The sequence below is a fragment of the Pelodiscus sinensis genome, chromosome 4, assembly GCF_049634645.1.
Source record: "Pelodiscus sinensis isolate JC-2024 chromosome 4, ASM4963464v1, whole genome shotgun sequence".
NCBI classification, from domain to species: domain Eukaryota; kingdom Metazoa; phylum Chordata; order Testudines; family Trionychidae; genus Pelodiscus; species Pelodiscus sinensis.
The window spans coordinates 33136886-33159300 of NC_134714.1; the positions used below are offsets into that span (position 1 = coordinate 33136886).

General features: G+C 43.3%; 1 protein-coding gene across 2 annotated transcripts in view; it reads left to right on the forward strand.

Moving 5' to 3' along the window:
• The first annotated feature begins 10033 nt into the window (after window positions 1-10033).
• FOXN3 (forkhead box N3) overlaps window positions 10034-22415 on the forward strand; it is a 340491-nt gene continuing 328109 nt past the window's right edge. For both annotated transcript variants that reach the window (XM_025184274.2, XM_006122337.4), the window contains exon 1: window positions 10034-10209. The gene's annotated coding sequence lies outside the window, so the exon portion shown is untranslated. The remainder of the gene's footprint in view (window positions 10210-22415) is intronic.

Sequence of the window (22415 nt, forward strand, 5' to 3'; positions counted from 1 at the left end):
CCCCTCCTTACCAGGGTCTCTGTAGGTTCCCCACCTCTGTTTTCCTTCTTTGGGACCCTTCAAGATCTCAGAGGTGGGTTAACAATACCACTGCCTGGAGCTGGCATAATAGCAGAATCAGTTTAGAACAACCCAGTCCAAACAAAAGTCCATTCCAATAACAAATAAAGAAAAAAAATCCATATTTAGCATTGGCATTTTCTCTCATCCCCAAGGCTCTTCTTTCCCCATCTCATCTCCCAGCTCTCCTTCACTAGGGCTTTGACATCCAGTCCCCAAAACAATCAGGGTTTCCCACTCCCAAGAACCCTCCAAGCCACTGGGCTTTACTCTCCAAATTCCCTGGTGTCATGGTGCCACCATTTCTTAAGCTTCTTCTTTTACTGCAGCCACCTTGCTCCTTAAAGGGAATTGTCTGATTACCCTCATCTGGGGCTCATTTCATAATTCAGGTTAACCCAGGCTCTCCAGCCCACAAGTCATGCAACCTTGCTACAATAAGCCATTATCACATTTTGTTCTGACATCTTTCTGCAGAGTGAAATGACAGCAAACCAGTGGTCTATTTCCAATAGTTTGGGCCAGATTTCTGAAACTGAAAAAGCTGTATTAACTGCACTCTCTTCAGATCAGTCATTCCATATACACACTGATGTAAATAAGAGCAGAATCTGGCCTTAATGTTCCAGTCTGGGCCATTGTAGAGAGCTATCAAAGCTATGAAGTTTTTGCATCACAACATACAATTCCTGGAAGTATGAGGAGTTTCAGATATTCCAGAGTAGGCCTATCTTTTCATAGAAGTGCAAATGTTATTAAAAGCAACTATTCATATCTATTTTGGCATGCGAAGAATGTGTCACTTGCCTTGTTGCCTTAAAGGCAATACATCTCCTTTTTATCTTTATGGTTATGACGTGGTCCCCGAGGTGCACAGTCCTAGATTGTGAGACCTATGAGCCCTTCAAACCTATCAAGCTGAGCTGTGTCTCACACTGATACTGATGACAAGCTATCAACCTCTTATAGGCACTGCATTTACACAGACATCCACAGCCACCCAACTCTGTTACATGAATGCTCTGGGCCACTCCTGAACCAACAATAGGGAGGCTCAAGGCTGGATTTAGGGGCAGGAGCCCCAGGTGACCACCTGAGCATCATTCTTGGGGTTGCCAGATTTCAAATGATGTAAGGTTTTCAAAAGTTTAATAAAGGAGAGGAGAGGAACACTGAAGCTGGGCTGCCATTTAGTCTAGGAGCTACAGGGGGTAACCGAGTGAGTCTGTTACAGAAAAAAACAACAAATGGCCTGGTAGCACTGTATAGACACATGTAGATGGTATCATGAATTTTCATGGGCACAGCCCACTTCTTCAGATGACCGGAGTTATGAGTTTAGGATGTGCAGACCCAAAATAAATAGGAGAGGGGAAGGGGAGGAGGAAGGGGAAAAAAAGGAGGAGGTGGACACAGGGAGCTAGAGGGGATCAGTATCTGAAGATTGGGTCTCCCCCTTCCCCTCTCCTATTTATTTTGGGTCTGCACATCCTAAATTCATAACTCCAGTCATATGAAGAAGTGGGCTGTGCCCACGAAAGCTCATGATATCATCTACATGTTTTGTTAGTCTATAAAGTGCTACCAGACCATTTATTTTTATTTTTTAGTTTTTTTAGTCTAGGGTCAGCCCTTTGAAGGATCCAGACAATTTTCCCCTGGCTCTCAGTATTGCATCCCAGAACTGGAATGTCTTGTACTGGTCAGAAGCCTGGCTAGTGTTAGTTTAAGTAATTCACCACGCCATCAATGTGGATAGGACAAACTATAGCCCAGGGACGGGGAATCTTTTTTGGCTCGAGGGCCGTTGACCCAGAGAAAAATCAGTCAGGGGCTGCACACAAGTGAGCAGCAAAAAAAATCCCAAACAAAACAAAACAAAACAAAACAAAACAAAACAAAAACACACACAAAAAAGCAACCCAACAACAACAAAAATCACCTCACTGACCTGTCTCCCCCCCCCCCCCCCCCCCGACTGAGGAGGAGAAAGACACTTCCCACATTCCCCTCGCACAGCAGAGTAGATTTTGTGTTCCAGCCCCACGGGGAGGCAGTAGGAGGGTTGACACACCAGCGCCAGCGCCTCAGTGCTGGGGTGGGGAGTCACAAGCCACGGGGGCTGGACCTAGGCCCCCAGGCTTTGGATTCCCCACCTCTCCTCTAGCCTTTGTAAACAGAGCTGAAATTTCCACACGCTTCAAACAAAATGTGCTGGTTTTGGTAAAACATAAAACATGTTTATTAACTACAGAAAGATAGACTGTAAGTCATTGTAAGTGGTAAGCATACAAGACCAAGACAGTTATGTTTAAAAAGTAACAAGTAAACACATCTTCTAATAAATCATAAACTTTTAGCAAGACTTGAATCAAACAGCTTTTCTCACCCTGACAGATGGTACCAGCGGATCAGCTTTCCTCAATACACAGTGGGTCCACACTTCCCCAGTTCAAAGTCAATTTTTGTCCAGACATGCTTCCAGGTGTTGAGATTGTGGGGAGTGAGGCCAAGTGATGATGTCACTGTCTCTTTTATGTTTTCTTACAGCTTGATGGACAGATCTTTGCAGTAATGTGGGTTTATCTGCCCCTATGGCATTATGTGCCTCCTCTGAGAAGTCTCTTGAATAGTGGATTTTTTTTTCTTGGTGGGTGTTGATGAGCTGTTAACACTGTCTGGCTACTGATGGCTTGTCCTTTGTTGTAACAGGCTGGTTGTGGATGTTCCCAGCCTCACAAACATTTCAGTAACACAGATAGTAATACTTCATAACTTCACTTACAATGATAGTACATACAATCCAAAAGGGTATTGAGGATATTCTAATCGTGTCACTATAATGACTGGAGATGCTGAGGTGCTACTTTAAGGTATAGAATGGTCACAATGGAATGAATGACAGTGTACACATCAGTTATTTGAAAGTGATTAACTGATCACTTGCTCCACTCTATATAATTTACTTGATAGACTCAAAATACTTGCCAGTTCTCTCTGTCATATTAGAAAATTTTCCACCCAAGGATCAAAAATCACTTTACCATTTGGATTCTCATCCTGACTCAGCAACTTACTAGTGCTGTGGCTGTGGATAAATCGATTTCTCAAACAGACTGGGTTTTGTGTTCCCAAACTACAGAAGAGAATAAGGATCCATGCCCACCTTTGTGAAGTGTTTTTAAATTTCTGTAAGGAGAGTGTTGTTATAGCATCAGCTGTCAGTAGTAGTTGCTGTATTCATTGGTCATTTAATTCAATTAGGGAAAGTGATGGTTCAGTGGCTAGGACATCATATCGGAGTTGGGAGGGATACCTATGTTCAGTTTCCAGCACTGTAACAGATTTCCTATGTGGCATTGGGCAAGTCACTTGATCCCTTTGGGTATGTCTACACTACAAAGTTAATTCGAAGTAACGGATGTTAGTTCGAATTAACTTTGATAGGCGCTACACAAGCGCTCAGTTCGAACTTAATTCGAACTAGCGGAGCGCTTAGTTCGAACTAGGTAAACCTCATTGTACGAGGACTAAGCCTAGTTCGAACTTACTAGTTCGAATTAAGGGGTGTGTAGCCCCTTAATTCAAACTAGTGGGAGGCTAGCCCTTCCCAGATTTCCCTGGTGGCCACTCTGGCCAACACCAGGGAAACTCTATTGCCCCCCTCCCGGCCCCGGACCCCTTAAAGGGGCACGGGATGGCTACAGTGCCCGTGCCAGGTGCAAGCCTGCCAGCACCCAGCCAGCAGACCCTGCACCTGGCACGGCTCGAGCCACCCAGCCGATGCTCCCCAGCCCTCCCCTCTTCCTGGGACCAGGCTGACGGCTCCCGGGAGCTTGCCTGGGACTGCAAGAGGCGGGCACCCGCCTGGGCTAGTGCGGACATCGTGGACCTCGTCCCCGATCTCTGCACTAGGCACAGGAAAGCGGCCGTCTAGGGCAGGATAGCTGCCAGCCTGGCCACCCAGGAGCAGGTGTGCATGAAAATCAAGGTGGTCCACTGAGACCCCCGACCCTGAGCCCTGAGCTTACAATGGCCGTCCTGGGTCAGACCAAAGGTCCATCTAGCCCAGTAGCCTGTCTGCCGACAGTGGCCAAGCCTAGGGACCCTGGAGGGGATGGACCGAAGACAGTGACCAAGCCTTTTGTCTCGTGCCATCCCTCTCCAGCCTTCCACAAACTTTGGGCAGGGACACCACTCCTACCCCCTGGCTAATACCACTCCATGGACCCAACCTCCATCACTTTATCTCACTTCTCTTTAAACTCTGTTCTAGTTCTAGCCGTCACAGCCTCCTGCAGCAAGGAGTTCCATAGGTTGACTCTTTGCTTTGTGAAGAACAACTTTCTGTTGCTAGTTTGAAGCCTGCTACCCATTCCTTTCCTTTGGTGTCCTCTAGTCCTTCTATTATGGGAACTAATGAAGAACTTTTCTGTATGCACCCTCTCCACCCCACTCGTGCTTTTATAGACCTCTATCATATCCCCCCTTGGTCTCCTCTTTTCTAAGCTGAAAAGTTCCAGTCTCTTTAGCCTCTCTTCATATGGGACCTGTTCCAAACCCCTCATCATTGTAGTTGCCCTCCCCTCTCCCAGCCTCTCTCTTCCCCTCTCCCACCTCCCTTTCCCAGTCTCCCCCAGTTTTGTTCAATAAAGAGAGATTCTATTTTTGAACACAATTGTCCTTTATTTTGTACATCAGGAAGGGGGGTTAGGGAGCGGTAAGTGGAAAGAGGTGAGGGAGGAATGGGGTACGCGCCCCCGATGGGGAGGACTGGGCTGGCTCTGCAGGCTTCTGGGGGTGGAAGCTCTCCTGCAGCCCCCCAATTGCCCCCCTCCCCAGATGGCAGCCTGCAGCAAGTGCAGCCGGGCTGATGGCCGAGTGCTGTGATGTGCCCAGTGTGGGTATTCTGGGTAGTCCAAGCCAGGACTGCTTTGCAAGCGGGGTACCCCTGAGAACTGTCTGTCCGGGGTGGGGGTCGGGTCCCTTTAAGCACAGCCCTCGGCTAGCCTGAGACAGCAGCTCCATGCTCTAAGTCCTCATCTGAAGCCCTGACAGCACTGCTTCCGGCCAGCCTTAACCCCGGTTCAGGGTCCACTCTGTGTGGATAAGCTAGTTCGAATTAGCAAAACGCTAATTTGAACTAGTTTTTTAGTCTGGATGCGTTAGTTCGAATTAGCTTAGTTTGAACTAAGTTAGTTCGAATTAGTGCTGTAGTGTAGACATACCCTACCTTTCTTGGTTGCCCATCTGTAAGATGGGGAGAATACCACTTCCCTATCTAAGGCTATGGCTATACTGCACCCATTTTGCGCAAGAAATATGCAAATGAGGCTAAGCGTGGACTATCACAGAGCCTCATTTGCATAATTAATGAGCATCCACTTTTTGCAGAAGAGGTTTTTGCACAAGAGCCATTCCTTTGGAAAAAAATGCGGAAGAACGGCTCTTGCGCAAAAGCCTCTTGAGCAAAAAGCAGGTGCTCATTAATTATGCAAATGGGGCTCCAAGATATTCCATGCTTAGCCTCATTTGCATATTTCTAGTGCAAAACAGTTGCAGTATAGACATAGCCTAAGAGGCAAGTTATAAGGATAAATACATTGACAATTATTAGATGCTCAGATGCTATGGTTATGAGGACCATATAAGTACTTGAGATAGACAAAAAAATGTTTGGTATCATGAGTTTTCGTGGGCATAACCCCCATGAAAGCTCATGATACCATCTACATGTTTTGTTAATCTTTAAGGTGCTACTAAACTATTCATTGTTTTTTATGTTTTTCTAGTTATAGATTAACTCGGCTACCCCTCGGAAGTTTTAGAAAAATGTTTGGTGAGCTTGCAATGCCAGGGCATATAACTATTTTTATTTATTTAAAATACATAAAGAAATCAAACTGTATTTGAAATTACTAGAGACAAACCCCAATCAAACCCACGGATCCAGATGTCTCTGAACTGCAGAGGGTTCAGACACCAAATCAGGCCTAGATATAAATTGCTTATCTAGATCCTATTTATTTATAATGGTCTGAACCAACAACCCCTTTTCATCCCCCAATTTTGCAGCATTGGCTCATGTCTAGCAATTATTCAGTTGTCTATTTTAATCTACTCTAAAGCTGTGGATTTTTTTCCATAAGAGGCAGGGAAACATATTATGTTGCCAAAGTACTTCACATCTTTTCCAGAATTACAAGTCAGGGGATGGTGGGTAAGTCTTGTGATTTCCATTCTACAATCTAAACCAGATGGGCTACCCTAACAGCATAAACATTTAAGCAAAAAGAAAGCCAACATTTGGCAGAAAAAGTATTTTTTTCTAATTAACTGCATTGTTACAGCTTACATTATTTAATGAGATATTCATAAAGCTAGTTTGCAAGATAATTTGATCACAGTCTTTGATTTATCCCAATAAAATTTTCAGTTTTTGTTTTCTTAGGGATAATGAGGTAACTATAGCATAATAAAGTGGGGTTTGTTTATTAGAAACAGAACATTCTTGGCCTATACAAGAAAAAAACCTCTGCTGGTAAAGCTCATGTTTTAGTTAATTAGTACATATATACAATTAAATATGGTCCAGTAAATATTATATTACAAATATCAGCCTCTGTGAGACAGAGCAAAAACTTTGGCAGGTGACAGGAAGAGGAAATTTGGGTCCAAGTCTTTCAGTCCATTGACCTACTAGTTGACACATTTTGAACCTCTGTGGTCCGGCAACATCCACGGTCTGCCATGGTTTTAGTTAGGCAAATGTCCACCTATCATGAGTGTAGCCAAGTTTCCTGCAGTTCCATAAAGTTAGTTTACAGCCACCAGTCCTGGTTCTCCGTGTTCTGTGCTGTTATTTAGCTCTAATTTACCCTTAAATGTCTTCTAAGCGGTGAAAGTGTTGGCAATGCTGCTATTAGCTTCCATTATTTGGTAAATTCTTTTGTTTGGCAGTAGTCAGATTCCAAGGGTGCCAGATTAGAGAGGTTCAATCTGTATAACTATGTAGCTTAGTGGTGTGGATTGAGTGATGTATTTATACCACTCTAAACACCAGTGTAAACAGCTCTATGTCAATGAGAGGGCTTCTGTTGTTTTAAAACCCCTTTTATGTTCTATTCCTACGGTTAAATAAATAATACTTTTGTTTTAGGAAGGCTTTGAGAGTCATTGTAATGAACTGTTGCAAGCTCTCATAGGGAAGAATCATAGGTACTGAGCCTGTCAGACCTGCTGGGTAAGCACAGTTTATACATGGGGTGCTATAGCGCAGGACCCTCTCTAAATGGAAGAATTGATGATTCCACCCAGGAAAGGTAAAGGCACAAGACCTAACACTGGTTGAGAGTGCACTTGGGCGTCAGAGGTACAGCTGACCCTGCAAGTATCACAGTCCCCATCACCTTTCTTCTGACTGAACCCTGGCATGGAACACTTTTATTAACTAGTTAGGCTGAAGCATTCATGTGATTCATATTTGTAACAAAAGCACCCCATTAAAGCAAAATGCAAGCTGAAACGAAGTTAATGAGTCCTAATACTTGCAGGATAATTCAACGTTTAAGGGCAATCTTAACTAAAATAAAATAAGGAGGAATGAAAAAGATTTAGTTTCAATATGTACTACAGATCCTACATTTTATCCTCTTGGTTCATAAAATCAAATCGACTGCTCAAGTGACTCTCATACTGTTATTAGAGGAACACAAGAACACACATACGTGCATAATTAAGTATCCCTTTGTGGCCATAAAAGGAATGCCAAGGGGTATTTGTATGGGACTTGATTAATAAGCATGGACGAGAGAATGTGATTACCCTAATCTCCTTGTATGTTACTATTTTGTGCATGTCTAGGGCCATTCTTGTGTAATGGAATGAGTAGGTATAGAGTACCATAACTGTATCCCTATAGAGAATGTGATCAGCATATATGGAGACACAGATGGGTAACATTATTATAAGCTGGAACAGCATGGTACTGATCAAATATTTAAAGTACTGAATAACTGCTCTGTGAAGAACAGAAAATTAGATACCCCTGTAAGGTATCTCAAGTCAGACATCCAAAAACTGAGACATTGGTCAAAATCTCTGATCTCTGCTGAAAATTTAGGCCAATATGTTTATAACTGTATTCTATGTTTGCACTCTGTAATATGGATTAATTAGCTAAAAGTCACTGATACACCTTACCCCTTACAAACAGGTGATATAGCTTAAAGCATTAACATTTTTATCTTTCAGTTCAAATGAAGAAGCAAAACAGTCTTGGGAAGCAAAGTGGATAAATACTTATTACAGCAAAGAAATAAAATGCCATCTATACCTCATACACTAGTGTTTTCATGGTAACTGATTTCATATCACAATATTATTTATTACCTATATACTTACATGACTCCCAAGACCATAGTATCTGGACTATGTGCTCCACATTGTTATTTTAATTGTGTTGGTCCCAGGTTGAGACACAAAGGCTGTGTCTACGTTGGCACCCTTTTCCGGAAAAGGGATGCTAATGAGACAAGTCGGAATTGCAAATGCCATGGGGGATTTAAATATCCCCCGCGGCATTTGCATGAACATGGCTGCCGCTTTTTTCCGGCTCGGGGCTTTGCCGGTGAAAAACGCCAGTCTAGACGGGATCTTTCGGAAAATAAAGCCTTTTCCGGAAGATCCCTTATTCCTGATTTTAAGAGGAATAAGGGATCTTCCAGAAAAGGGTTTATTTTCCGAAAGATCCCGTCTAGACTGGCGCTTTTCTCCGGCAAAGCCCCGAGCCGGAAAAAAGCAGCAGCCATGTTCATGCAAATGCCGCGGGAGATATTTAAATCCCCCGCGGCATTTGCAATTCCGACTTGTCTCATTAGCATCCCTTTTCTGGAAAAGGGTGCCAATGTAGACACAGCCAAAGTGGATGAGATAAAAATAAAGAGATTACCTCACTCATCTTGTCCCTCTGTGGGCATAGGCTGCTCCCTGGCTATCAATCTCCCCCATAGAAACACGGGTCCTTCTCTCACTCAAGGGCCACATTCCCATTGGTTTCCTACTCGTTTGTGAGGAAACAACCCTTTTGGAGTAGGGGCTTCAGTGTGTACCGTGGGAGTCTGTTCAAGTCTGTTCAAGATAATGATGGTATTTTTTTTTTTTTTTGCATTATCCTATATGAGAAAATCTCTCTGGATGGGGTACAAAAAGTCTTTGTATCCCTGGCCCTCTACTCTTAGCATTCACCCCCTCCCCCTCTTCTAAGCCAAAAAAAACAGAGTTCCACACACCTGGATGTGACACACAGAAGCTGATATGGGATTGTGGGGCAAGAATACCAGAATTTGGCACTATTTTTATAATGGGTGAATGGCAGACATGCGTCTAAGCTGCAAAACTCAGATCTCTCTTCAGATTCCTATTTTGAATCTTTTATAAAGTTTTCCTAGGTTCAAATTGCAGGTTTTGTTTTGTCGTCTTAGATAGAAATCAGTAATAAAATTCAGATCTGGATTTACATTTCCGTTCAAACTCCATCCTCTGCCTCCAGGCCCAGCCTTAGAGGAAGGTGAGCAAGGTGATTGTGCCTTTTGGGCCCCATGCTACCTGTTGCCCACCTGGCCACTAACTTGGCTGCTCGCTCACTACCCTGACTGAGAGCCACCTGGCTGCATGGTGCATCTAACCACAGCATGCCACCTTAGGCCTCAAGAACTCTTTGGCCGGGCCTGTGTACCTCCAAGTCTGGGCTATTCACAATCAGATCAGGTCCATCACCAGCATAATTTTTAAAGCTTTGGATGACATAGAAAAGGCAGTGCTTACATGACAATGTTCTCCACGGAGTGCTATCAAGTGAGTCAGAACAATGAACATGATCTTTATTCTGCAATACAGTTTGTGGGACTCTATTCTAGTTGAGCACTAGGACCCAGCAGAAAGTTTCCTTATTTCTGTGCTTTTAGCAATACCTCTGACACAAGGATAGCTCAGTGAGCATGGAGTCTGGGTTATGGCTGCATCCTGTCTATAGGGATCATTCTAAATACTGAACAAAACCAGAATGGAAGGATTAACTGTGAGAATATAGCATACCTGCAACAGCAACTAATGCAGAAGGAAGCAAGAGCAAAAAACAAAGATTAAAAGGTAACTAAAATGGCTCTCATTTCCTGTCTTTTAATCTTTGGCTCAGTGTTTAGCATTGTCATTAGAAGCCTGTAAATGTTCAGGCAGTTGCATTGGTGCACACTCTAATTTTCAGGTTTTGTTCCCCATCCCCAGAAAAAAAATCCATCTGTTTTTAAATGGATTTGCTGCCTGCAGCTTAAACTATAAAAGAATGCAGGATGGACAGTAACCTCCTTCAAATTAGTTCCAAAAGTAAGTTCATATAAAAGCAAACAAACAAAAAACTTTGCAGGCATTTAGTTGCTAAACCTTTTTGCTTCGTTTGTTTGTTGCAGAAAAGCAGAACATGCTTGACCTGATCAAGTAATTGATGTGTGTTTGTTAATAGCTATCTAGGATACTTTGATAATTAGTTACCAAGGGCAAAAATGCTCAAGGGCCTGATCCCCGCAGTCTTTACTCTGACAAAACTGTCAGACTATTTCTATCACTATTCTGACAAAACTGTCATTCACTTTAAGGAGTTTCAGGATAGGGTCCTCCTAATTTTGTAGTTGTGTTGTTTTGTAGTTACCATTATTGATGGTTACTCAGCTCTGTTTTAACCAAAATTCAGGTTGCAGTTTAGATCAAGCTTCAGATCAATCAGCTGTTCAGATATTTTTAAAGACTCTAAAAGAGAGATTAATAATATTTTGGGGGAAAACTGCCAGGCCAGAGCAGCTAAGAATTTTCTCCACTTTTTTCTCATAGTGTGGAAAGATATTTTAGGAAAATAAAGCATTTTTCTCCAGCAACCCTAGGGTCAAAATCCTGCAAAGATGCCGAGCTCCTTCTATAAGGTGCTGAGCACCTTCCTCTTTCCCTGACTTCAGTGAATTATAACGGCACTGAACACAACACAGGATTGAACCTTTAAATTGCAGGGTGTTTTGTTTCATTTTAGTGTTAATAGGCTGAATGCTGGAAGTTCTGAAACACAAGCTGTGCTTCGGGAAATGCCTTTGAGAGCTGTTGGGGTGGATGATGATAATAATTTGAAAATGCATCTAATTTGAAAGGAATAGGCTATTGCCAGCCTCCATGTGGAGATTGTCATAGTCAGTGTGCTTCCAGTTCATTGACACAGTCATTTCGCTAATCTTAGGCAGACACCCTGTTGTATTTCTTTTGTTCCTGTGTTTCACCCGATTTTTAAATCACCATTTCACAGAGGAGCCCAGCTCATACTTTACAATTAGTGTATGTGTTTTTCATGTGTGCGTACGCACGCACGCGCGCGCACACACACACACACACACTGATTCTTCAGTTTTGTTGATATTCAGAAAGATATTTTCCTATCATCAGACTACCCACCCCTTGCCTGCCTTTCTGCAATATTTACTTTTAACTTAACTGGACTTTTTACTGGATTTTTTTTCAAAACATATACGTGATTACTCCCTCAATAAAAGAAGCCTCCCCCCCCTCCCCCCCCATAAACTTGTTTGGCCTTGGTCAGATATTGTTTTGTGTTATCCAAATATTTCTGTAAAATTCTATTGTGTTACTGCTGTATTGTGATATACACAATTCAGTTGACTGAAACTTTAATTGCAGAAAACAGTATCATTTAAATCACACCAGATGACTTCTTGGGTGGGGAGTGTGTAACTGAATTTCTTAATACAATGATTAAATTAGAATGTTTCATTCTCAAAATGTGTACACTGTGACAGGGTAAATAAAAAATAAACATGAATAAATAATTAAAATGAGTTTGTGCAGGATTAAAAATTTGTAACAACTGTAATGAGCACAATGAATTCAGCAGCAAAATCCTGTTTCTCTCACAGTATCCCATGCAGTAGCCAGCAAAGTGTGAGCCCTTTGCAGCTGAAAATATAAGGCCTTCTAACATTTGCAGCCTAAGCATAAGCATTACGTGTCATTAAAGTAGATCTTGTAAAAGAGGGACTGTCCCAGGAGCTGTAAAATCTATAAGCACTTGTCTGATTGGTTTAAAAATTTAGACACAGGAAGCGGATGATATCTAATAACAGACAAGTGGAGACATTGTTGTCATGGAAACTGTGAAGACTACCCCCCCATTTATTTAAAAAAAAAAAAAAAAAAGCCTGCATGTCATCAGAAATGCCTGCAAAACATGTTGGCTTCTGCTGCCTTTCCCACAGCATCTGTTGAAACCTGAGAATGTGCCTGTCAAATCAAGGTCATTTTGCAACAAAAACTGAATCATCTTCCATATTTCATATCTATATTTCACTTCAGACTTTTGAAAGAACAAAGAGTTAAAGGATTCAATCTGCAGTCCTTACTCAGGCAAATCTACCACTGATTTCAGTGGGAGTCTTGCCTGAGTAAGACCCAAGACATTGGATCCAGGAGGTGCCTCTGCCGAAGTATTAGGTTCCATACTATGAAAAGGCTGAAATGAGATGGTCTGAAAAAAAAAAGTATATAAGTGGCTATTATTTTAACTAGCTACTGGGCCAAACTGATTCCTTGTGTAGCTCTCCTGGTTTCCAGAGGAGTTATAACAGATTAATCAGGCCCACTTTGTCTTCATTGATTAAAAATATGTTAAACGTTTATTACTTAAGCTTGAATGCTAAGGAAATGTGTCAACTGCCTTTCATATCTTGAGGGGGAAAAGCCTTGAATGAATAAGTGTTGGCTTTTGACATTAAGTAATAACTTATATTGGAGCTTCTATTTGCTTCAGGAATACAGCGAAGATAATGATTGAGACATGAAGGAATAACAAACTCATGAACAGTGAATCTAGTATGAGAAAATAAAGACTGATAATAATCACTTACAATTAATATTATGGTTAATTAAATTTTTACTTTGCTGGACTTTTGCAAAGTTTCTTGTGTCTCGGAAGGAAGAGCTATTTTGCTTTTAAAAGCTTAACTAGAATCTTTCACAGCTAACTCAGAGGAAAAACTTTGGGAGGAGTTGATTCCCCCTGATCTCCTTAGTTGATGGTGATCTCAAAAGTTTGAACAGAAGAAGGTCTGAGTATTTATTACATTTGCTCTGAAGCATTTAATTTTGGTGTTCCCTTGACCCTCATTTAGCAGTGTTATCCTCATCAAATGGTGAAATACTTGAATGCTTCACCCTCAGTATAAATCATCAGTTCTGAAAGGTTTTAAAATGACTAGCCTGACCTTTGTTTTCTCTGTACTTGCATATTTCATGGGTTTTTAAAGAAAAACTAGCTGACTGCTGAGCAGTTCTTATAGCTTTAGGGCCAGATCTGAGTTCATAACAAGTTGAAGGTGCTCAGAATCTTACAGAAAGCACTCTGCGCCTTTCAGGACTGGATCTTTACTTTTTGAAAAACAAAGGGCTGACTCTCATACTTTAAGGCCAAAGCAGTTTATAGGTAGGTGCTTTTAAAATCAATGTAAGTGTAATGTACTCCCAACTTGAACACCCCTTTACACTGCCAGGGGGATTTACAATGGCCTGAGTGCAAATAAGAATCAGTTTCTAAGAGTTCTAGAAGTGAAGCGCGTCAGCATATCATGAAACTATTGGTTCAAGAACACTCTAGAAAAGTCTTTGAGATTTGGATAATTGCCTAACTTTATCCAGTTCAAATTCAATTAGTCAGATGTTGGTTTTAATTGAACTTAAATGAAGAATGTGCAGCTCAATGGCAAAAGTGTTCTCTCTTCTACCAAAGAATTTCCTGTTGTCAGGAGCTTTCTTATCTCTGGGAACGTTCATTGGCAGGAAATATGTCAGTTACTTGTTTTTACAAACTGAAGGAAATGAACTGGATTAGTTAGTTGCTTTCTCAATTCAGCCTTCATTCTTCATGGTCCCTCATGTTTGTGTAATAGCATTTATCTCCCATCAGTTTAGTTTGTAAAAGTTTTATTACACCAGCCACTTATCTGTACTCTTTGACATGCGAAATGCAAGATACAATGGGAAGCAAAATTATATTTGGTTTTGTCAATCCACATTTCCTCCACCCTGCCCCCTTTTAGAGAAGTGGATTGTAAAACTAAGTGCATAAATTGCCTGTTTGCACGCAGAAGTGGAATTTGTAAGTGCAAATTGGGTAACTAATTTCCTGTATAGCCAGTTTGTATGCACTGATTTTTTTCTCATATAAAGGCAAGTTAGAGAGCATAAAATTGTACATGAATTATTTTATTAATAATCCACCTTTCACCCATGGATCACAACACAAACTACTTTCAAACATTTATACAAAATGTGTGAGGCTGGATGGTATTATCTTCATACTTACAGATGAGGAAACCAAGGCACAAAGTGGTCGAATGACTAGTCCAAGGTTACAAACCAAGTGAGTGGCGGAGCTAGGAATAGAACTCAAGACTGTATCAGGTTTAGATACTCTCCTGCCAGTCTTAGCTCAATTGCTATGTATAAACCAGAAAGCACCAAGTGAGGTTAGATGCCTCCATTTTTGCAAGTAAAATTCCCTAGCTCCCATGTGACTCTGAGTGTGTGTAACTGCCGCAGGTGGATTTGAACTTGGGATCTCTGAAGCTTAGTATAGGAGCCACTATTCTTTGAGCTAAAAGCCAACTGGCTTTCAGCCCATGTTATAGAGGTCTCTTGGTCTTATCTGTTGCTGTGGTCTAGGTGCCACTGCATGGGACAATGAACCGCATTAGGTGCGTGGATTACATGTGCACACTGCTTCCTCACTCTAGGCATCTGGACACCTAGCTCCTGCCTACACTCAAGAGCAATTCATAAACCAGGTGAAGACAGGCATTTAGCAACCAGAGGCTACGGCTATACTACAAGCCTCTTGCGGAAGAGCAAATGCAAATGGAGCACTTATTTCCATAGGTCACACTCTCATTTGCATTTGCTTTTCCACAAGAGGCTTGTACTATAGCCGTGACTTAAGTTGCCCCTGGGTCCTGATCTGGTAGGTATGCTCAGAGGCCACGTGTTAGCTGGAATCCCATTTAAAATCTGGATAGAAGAGAAATGGCCACTTTTAGCACACTGGCTATGAAAGGCAATGGATGGGGGAGAAGGACAAAGGGTCACCTGTGCCCCGAACACTTTGGACAGGATGGGCAGGAGGCCAGTAGCTGTCCAACTGCCCCAGGCCTTGTGCTTGATTAGTAGGAGATTGGCGCCAGTAGGGATCTCCCCCTCCCCCACTCCTGGCAGGAAATAGAATGACCCAGTACCTAGACGTGTCGCTCCATTTCCCACCACTGGTGAGTGTGTGGGGGGGCAATTCTACCCCTTCCCAAGCTCCATGCCCCAGCAACATAGTCCATGGAACTAGTGGGAAGGCGTGCCGGTGGCAGGAAGCTGAGTACTCCAGCCCCAATCCTCTTCACTTCCTTGGCTCCCACCCACATCACTCAGGAGAGGGCTTTGGGGGAAAGGATGGAGCCGCCTACCCACCTCATTAGCGGCGGAAAGCGAAGCAACACACCTGGGAGCTGGTGGAGCAGGCTGGATCTGAGTCACTCCACTTCACCCCACTGCCGCCAGTGAGTACAGGGATGGGTGCTCTACTGCCGGCACCAGGCCCCCTGCTAGTCACCTGGACCACATTGCTCCGGGGAAGGGGTAGAGAGTAAGGATGTTTAAGTAGCGTGTATTTCACTAATCGAATAGTCAATGCATTTTTGTATCGACTATTCAATCAGTTGATGGGGCAGCACTGCCCCTTTGAAACACTGCTACGGCATTTCAAAGAGGCAGCACTGCACAGCTGATCCTGGGCTTAGCGCCGCATGGAGCCTGGGGTCAGCTCGGGACTCCTTTTCAAAGGGGCAGTACCACACAGCTGATCCAGTGCTCCCTGCAGCACTGCCGCTTTGAAATACCCCTCTGTTCCCCCCAGCCCCGGCTTCTGCCTCTATCTGATAGAAGCAGCAAGGGGGAGGGAAGCGACTAGTTGACTAGTCCTTAACATGCTTAGTAGAGAGGGGAAGAGGAGGGGAGCAGAACGGGGTGGGGGCAGGGCCAGCCCACAACAATTTGGCACTTGAGGCGGGGAGCTCAAATGACGCCCCCATGCCACCTTTTCTCCTGCCTGCCTGTTATGTCTCTTGTGCGCTCCTTCCTCCAGCACAGCACTCCACCATCTCTGTGCATCTAGAGCAGAGAGAATACATATGCACCAGCAGCAGACACAATTTTCTACACTCTAGGTCCTAGTGGCACCTCCCCCCCCCCCCCCCCCCCCACAGTCTGGCACCTGAGGCGGCTGCATCAGTTCTCCTCATGGTAAGGCCAACCCTGGGTGAGGGTTTGAGGGCAGGGCAGGAAGAGGCAAGTCCTGAGGTGGAGTGGGAGTGGGACCCTGCGTGGAGCCCTCCCCTGGACTGGGGTAGTATGGGGAGGAGTCCCTTGGGGAGCAGACACATGACTGGTATCCCCCTTGTGTTCCTCTGCAGCATTCTTCACTGCTGGTTATAGCACCTGAGATTTGGGAGACGTAAGTTCACTTCCCCTTTCTCTCCCAGGATACGGCTAGACTGCAGGGTCTTTTTGGGATACTGGAGGTACTGGAGGTATCCCAAAAAAACTTCTGCTGCATCCAGGGAATGTGTTTGCTCTTCCGCTTTTTTTTTTTTTTTTTTGCAGAAGAGCAAACATGCTCTTTCAGAAGTCCCTGTATTCCTCATTCCACAAGGAAGAAGGGGGTTTTCGAAAGAGGGTTTTTTTTTCTGAAATTTGGCCCAGTCTAGACGGGCTAAACTTCGGAAAAGCCTCTTCCAACAAAAGTATCTGGTGTATCTTTTTCCAATAGATCCTAGCAGTCTAGAAGTACCCCCACAGAAGAAGAAAGGATTTGTACAGATGTCTGTGTCTCCTACACCTAGGGTATGTCTAAACTATGGGGGAGGGGGATTCAAAAGAAGATATGCAAATTCTGCTATATTTGCATATCTTCTTCCAATAGCTTTTTCGAAAGCGGGTCTTTCGAAAGTGAAAGTAGTCTGGACATGGGTTTTTTTTTTTCAGAAAAAAACCCTTGTTTGGAAAAAAAAAACATTCTTCCTAAAAAAAGGAGATTTATGCGGTTTTTCAAAAAAGGTTTTTTTTTTCCTGGAGAAAAAAAAAGTGTCCAGACTACTTTCACTTTTGAAAGACCTGCTTTTGAAAAAGCAATTGGAAGAAGATATGCAAATTCCCACAGTATTTGCATATCCTTTCAAAAAAAAAACCACGTAGTTTAGACGTACCCATGGTGCTCTGATGACTGAACTATGGGACGAGCTGAAATGGGATTGTCTCTTCCTGCTGAAATAATAAGTGATTGGAGTAGAGGACCCACCCACAGAATTACAGCCATTTCCTCTTGTGCTCTTGTTCTTTCTACCCCAATGACTCTTCCGTTTTGGATAAATAGTTAGCCACTGGACCTGAAAGAGAGAGAGAATGGCCCTGTACAGTATTCTAATTTACAGTGTAATTGGGGGAAAACCACCAACCAATAGAAAACAACTGAAAATAACAAAAACTCAGCTTTATTTCCTTTTCTGAGCCTCCTCCAAGTTAGCAGTTGTTGAGATCTCAGGTTAGAAACCCGTGATAAAGTTGAGATTCAGCCATAGGCTTGGATTTTTAGCCCCACCCTGTGGAGTTTGCAACAGAGAGTTCAGATCCATGGTTTGGACTGAGGTCTTCATCTATTAATAGCTAGACATTTAGGAAAAAACACTTTTTCAGCTATTAGCTTAACAAGGGGTATTTACTGTACTAAGCTGAACTTTCTGATTGACATAGAACAGTTACATAAGCTTATAAAAACAATCTAGTGCACTAACAAAATTCAAGTACTAATTGTTGGATTAGAAGATGTTTTGGCATTAAGTCTGATTCCTAATAGAGGAGGTTGCCAGAACTGACGTACGGCCTAGAAACTCAACGCCGTACTAAAGAATAAATAGAGTGAAACCATCCTGCCTTTTGTTTCTATTTGCAAGTGTTTTACCGTAAGCATAACACAGAATAAGAGAAAAATGCAAGATTGACCAGGATTTTAAAATATGTGTAATGAATTTATTCTGGTTTCCTTAATTATAATAATAAGTATAAAATTTTATCACAACTTTCAAAAGTGACTGCAGTAGTTGATTTTGGGGACACAACTTAAAACACATTAAAGGGGCCTGATTTACCATGGGGGGATACTTGACATGTTCTGAAAAGCAGGGTCGATTTCAGGAATCTCAAATAAGGATGTAAAATCCCATTTAAGTGGTTAACCAGTTAAACATGATGTTTAACTCATTAACTGATTAAAGGGGGATGTTTGGAGTGGCCACTCCAGCCCTACTGGCCTGAAGTGGCCCTCCCTACTGTCACCGCTGGGCTGGAGTGCTCCCCCCCACTGTAGGCAGCAGTTGCTCCAGCCTGGCCAAATCAGCCCCTGCCTGCAGCCCCATGGTCCCACCACAGACAAGGGCTGATCCATATGGCTGGAGCAGTCCCTGCCTGCAACATGGCCAGGCCCGCCTTAAACATGTAATGCTACGGAGTCTTAATACTGGTTAATTGGTTAACCTTTGACATCCCAAATCTAGAGATGTGAAGGACTAGTCGACAGAATAGTTGACAAGTCGCTTCCCCCACCCCGTCCCTCTCCCCGATGCCTCTATCAGGCTCCTTGTGGTATTTCAAAGTGACAGCGCCTTGTGGAGCCCGGGATCAGCTGGGGACTCCCTCGCTGACCCCAGGCTCTGTGAAGCGCTGCCACATTGAAACACCCCCACGGTGTTTCAAAGTAGCAGCACCGCATAGAGCCTGAGATCAGCGGGGGAGTCCCCAGCTGACGTGGGCTCCACATGGTGCTTTTGCCTTTGAATTAGCAACATCCCTAGGGCTCTTACTACACTTTAAAGGCAGAGGCACGCTATCAACTAATTGAATAGCTGAGGCAAAATGCAGCGACTATTCGATTAGTCAATTACCCAATATTTAACATTCTTACCCAAATCTTAAGCTGGGCATCCAGAAACTGAAACACACCAAATCAATAGCTGTCTGAAAATCTTGCCCTAAGCTTCACTTTTGTTCTCTAGATGCATGTATTAGCCTATAAGCGTCCATATGCTATAATGCAGTCACCTTTTCCTCTATCCTTTTCTCCCACCCTTTTTTAAAATATATTTTTGTTTTGCAGTGCAGTCATGGACCAGAACCACATTGTGCTAGCAAATGTGGTACAAACAGAGGGCAAAAGTCCAGTTCCTGCCAAATTTGTTGCTTACTTCAGTTTGCTTTTGTCTTTACCTATGGCCCAATCCTGCAAAAACTTTCTCCCTAGTATAGCACTTAATACTGTGATGAGTCCTGTTGGTTTCAGTTGGGCTGCTCACTGTAGTAAGCACTGTGGTTGTGTTTCCCAGATTGGGCCCTCGTTTTGCAAGCTCTTCTTGGCAGAGTATCTATATGTATCTGAGTCCCACAAATCAATGGTGCTATGTAAGCAGCAAAATAATCTTCCTTGTGAGTTATCTTTTGCATTAACTCATTATTTTCTTCTGTGATGTCCAGAGGTGCCTCTATATGTATCTGAAATAAACAAACAAACCCCAAATTTTAAAAACTGATTGCTTAAAGGTAGACTCTTAGGACCATATTTCGGCACCTAAATATGTGGCCTGATTTTTCAAAATCGCTGAAAGCATGCTGCAGTTTCCAACCTTGGAATCTACTGGATGCTCTGCACTTTTGAAATCCCTCCTTATTCAGCTGCCTGATTTCAAATTCTTGGTTTTTTAAATCTTTGAATTAAGTATGTGAGCAAGGTCTGAATTCTCTCTTCACAGATAGTTGGAAGGGGGAGAGTTCAGGAGCAAACTGTATTTACATCGTATCTGCCAAAATATCCAGCAGATAGAGCTGCGTTGCTCCAAGCGATCAACTTGGGCTGGTGTTGGGTTGCAAATGACTTCAGTATTGAAAGCAGAGGTAGTGAAATGAGGTTATCAATAGTGTACTGAATTAAGAAAGGGGAGTACAACTGTGCTTAACGTGTTCCAAATGAGGTCACCCTCAGCTGAAAGGAGCTCTTTAAGAGGGGTGGAGACACATGTCTCAGCCAGGCAGTGTGGACTCTCCTTAAGGGTCCCTGGTCTGATAGTCTCCACTATTCAAAGATAGAGCTTAAATAGGCTTTTTTAGAAGCCTTTATTGTTTTAAGTGCATAAGAAAGCTGAAATCCCTCGTGGTGGGACAGCAGTTTCTACCCAGCCTGCTAAAAGCTGAAAATCATGAAGAGCTGACCATCACTAAAAGACTGTATCATGGCAGAAAGGTCACCGCAGGAAGACAGGTGGCAGCAGATAGTAACTGAGAGTTGGCTGACACAAGAGGCAAGTGGCTGGCTGGCAGGAGTGGCAAACAAGTGGCTGGTGGGAGCAGAACAAGCAGCTGGTGGGGCGGCCAACAGAGAGGAACCACAGCTGGCGGGGTAGCCAGCCAGAGCAAGTGCTCAGATAGTGGAACAAGCAAAGTGCTTTCTTCCTTGGGTGAGAGGTGAACTCATGCAGAAGTAGCTCTGAACTCTGGGTCCTCACTGACCAAGGACAATTGCTGTGAGTGAGGTATAGTGAGGGAGCAGAGAAGGGCACAGAAAAGGAACTTTTGGTTACAGCACTCAAGAACATGCGGCAGAAGACACTGCCCCAATCAGTTTTCTGATTATAAATCCTGCGTGTGGCATTTCCCCTAGTTAATGTTGGGTATGTTCCCTTCTTTCATTAAAATTTTCTTTTCTACACTCAAATGCTGTGCTTGCGAGTGGGGAAATACTGCTTCTCAGAGGCACCCATTGTAATTTTCCAAGGTTTCCTTGGTGGGCACTAGAGCCAGTTCTCTGTTGTATTGTTGAAAAGGAACCCCTAGATATTGAACCTGGTCCTGATTGCTGCAAGCTCCATCTGGCAGAAAGGTTACAAAAAAAAACAAATAAAAAAAACCACAACACGAGCACCTAATGATAAATCTCATGGCAATATTTTTGCATGATCACTTTGTCTGAGACCCAGGGTATGTCTACACTACCCTCCTAGTTCGAACTAGGAGGGTAATGTATGCATACCGCACTTGCTAATGAAGCCCGGGATTTGAATTTCCCGGGCTTCATTAGCATAAGCGGGGAGCCGCCATTTTTAAATCCCCGCTGCTTCGAACCCCGTGTAGCGCGGCTACACGGGGCTCGAACTAGGTAGTTCGGACTAGGGTGCCTATTCCGAACTACCGGTACACCTCGTTTCACGAGGAGTACCGGTAGTTCGGAATAGGACCCTAGTCCGAACTACCTAGTTCGAGCCCCGTGTAGCCGCGCTACACGGGGTTCGAAGCAGCGGGGATTTAAAAATGGCGGCTCCCCGCTTATGCTAATGAAGCCCGGGAAATTCAAATCCCGGGCTTCATTAGCAAGTGCGGTATGCATACATTACCCCGCTAGTTCGAACTAGCGGGGTAGTGTAGACATACCCCCTGAAGGTCTGTAAGCAGATGTGCTAGCTTAGCCATTCTTACCCAAAAAATGCAGTGAAAAACAGATCTCATAGAGTGCACCTGTTAACAAAAACCACTATGTATTAAGAGTATAATAAGCTCATTATTAGCTTGTTCACTGAGATACTAAGTACACAGTGATACATTCATAATTTTTCATAATAAAAGAACCATTCAACTTAAAATACAAAGATAAATATTCTGGATGGTCATGAGCATGGTATAATCAGGCAGCTAGATGGACTGACAGTCATAGTGGAGCTCTGGATTATTACTAGACAGGAGCTAAATGTTCAGAGCCAAACCATGACTGTGGTTTCATGTTCAAGGCTGAATCCACTCTAGTGTTCAGGTTCAGATCTGATCATGCCAAAAATCTTATGAGTTATTTTTCCAGGGTACTGCGATGGATAAGCCATCAGACTCTGAGGTAGAAGACCTAGTTCCTCTCTTGGTTTTTCCCTTTGGGTATGTCTACACTACCACCCTAGTTCGAACTAGGGTGGTTAATGTAGTCATTCGAAGTTGCAAATGAAGCCCGGGATTTAAATATCCCGGGCTTCATTTGCATCTTGCCGGGCGCCGCCATTTTTAAATCTCCGTTAGTGCAGACTCCGTGCCCGCGGCTACACGCGGCACGGAGTAGGTAGTTCGAATTAGGCCTTCTAATTTTTTTCTGGAACGAGGTGTACCAGTAGTTCGAATTAGAAAGCCTA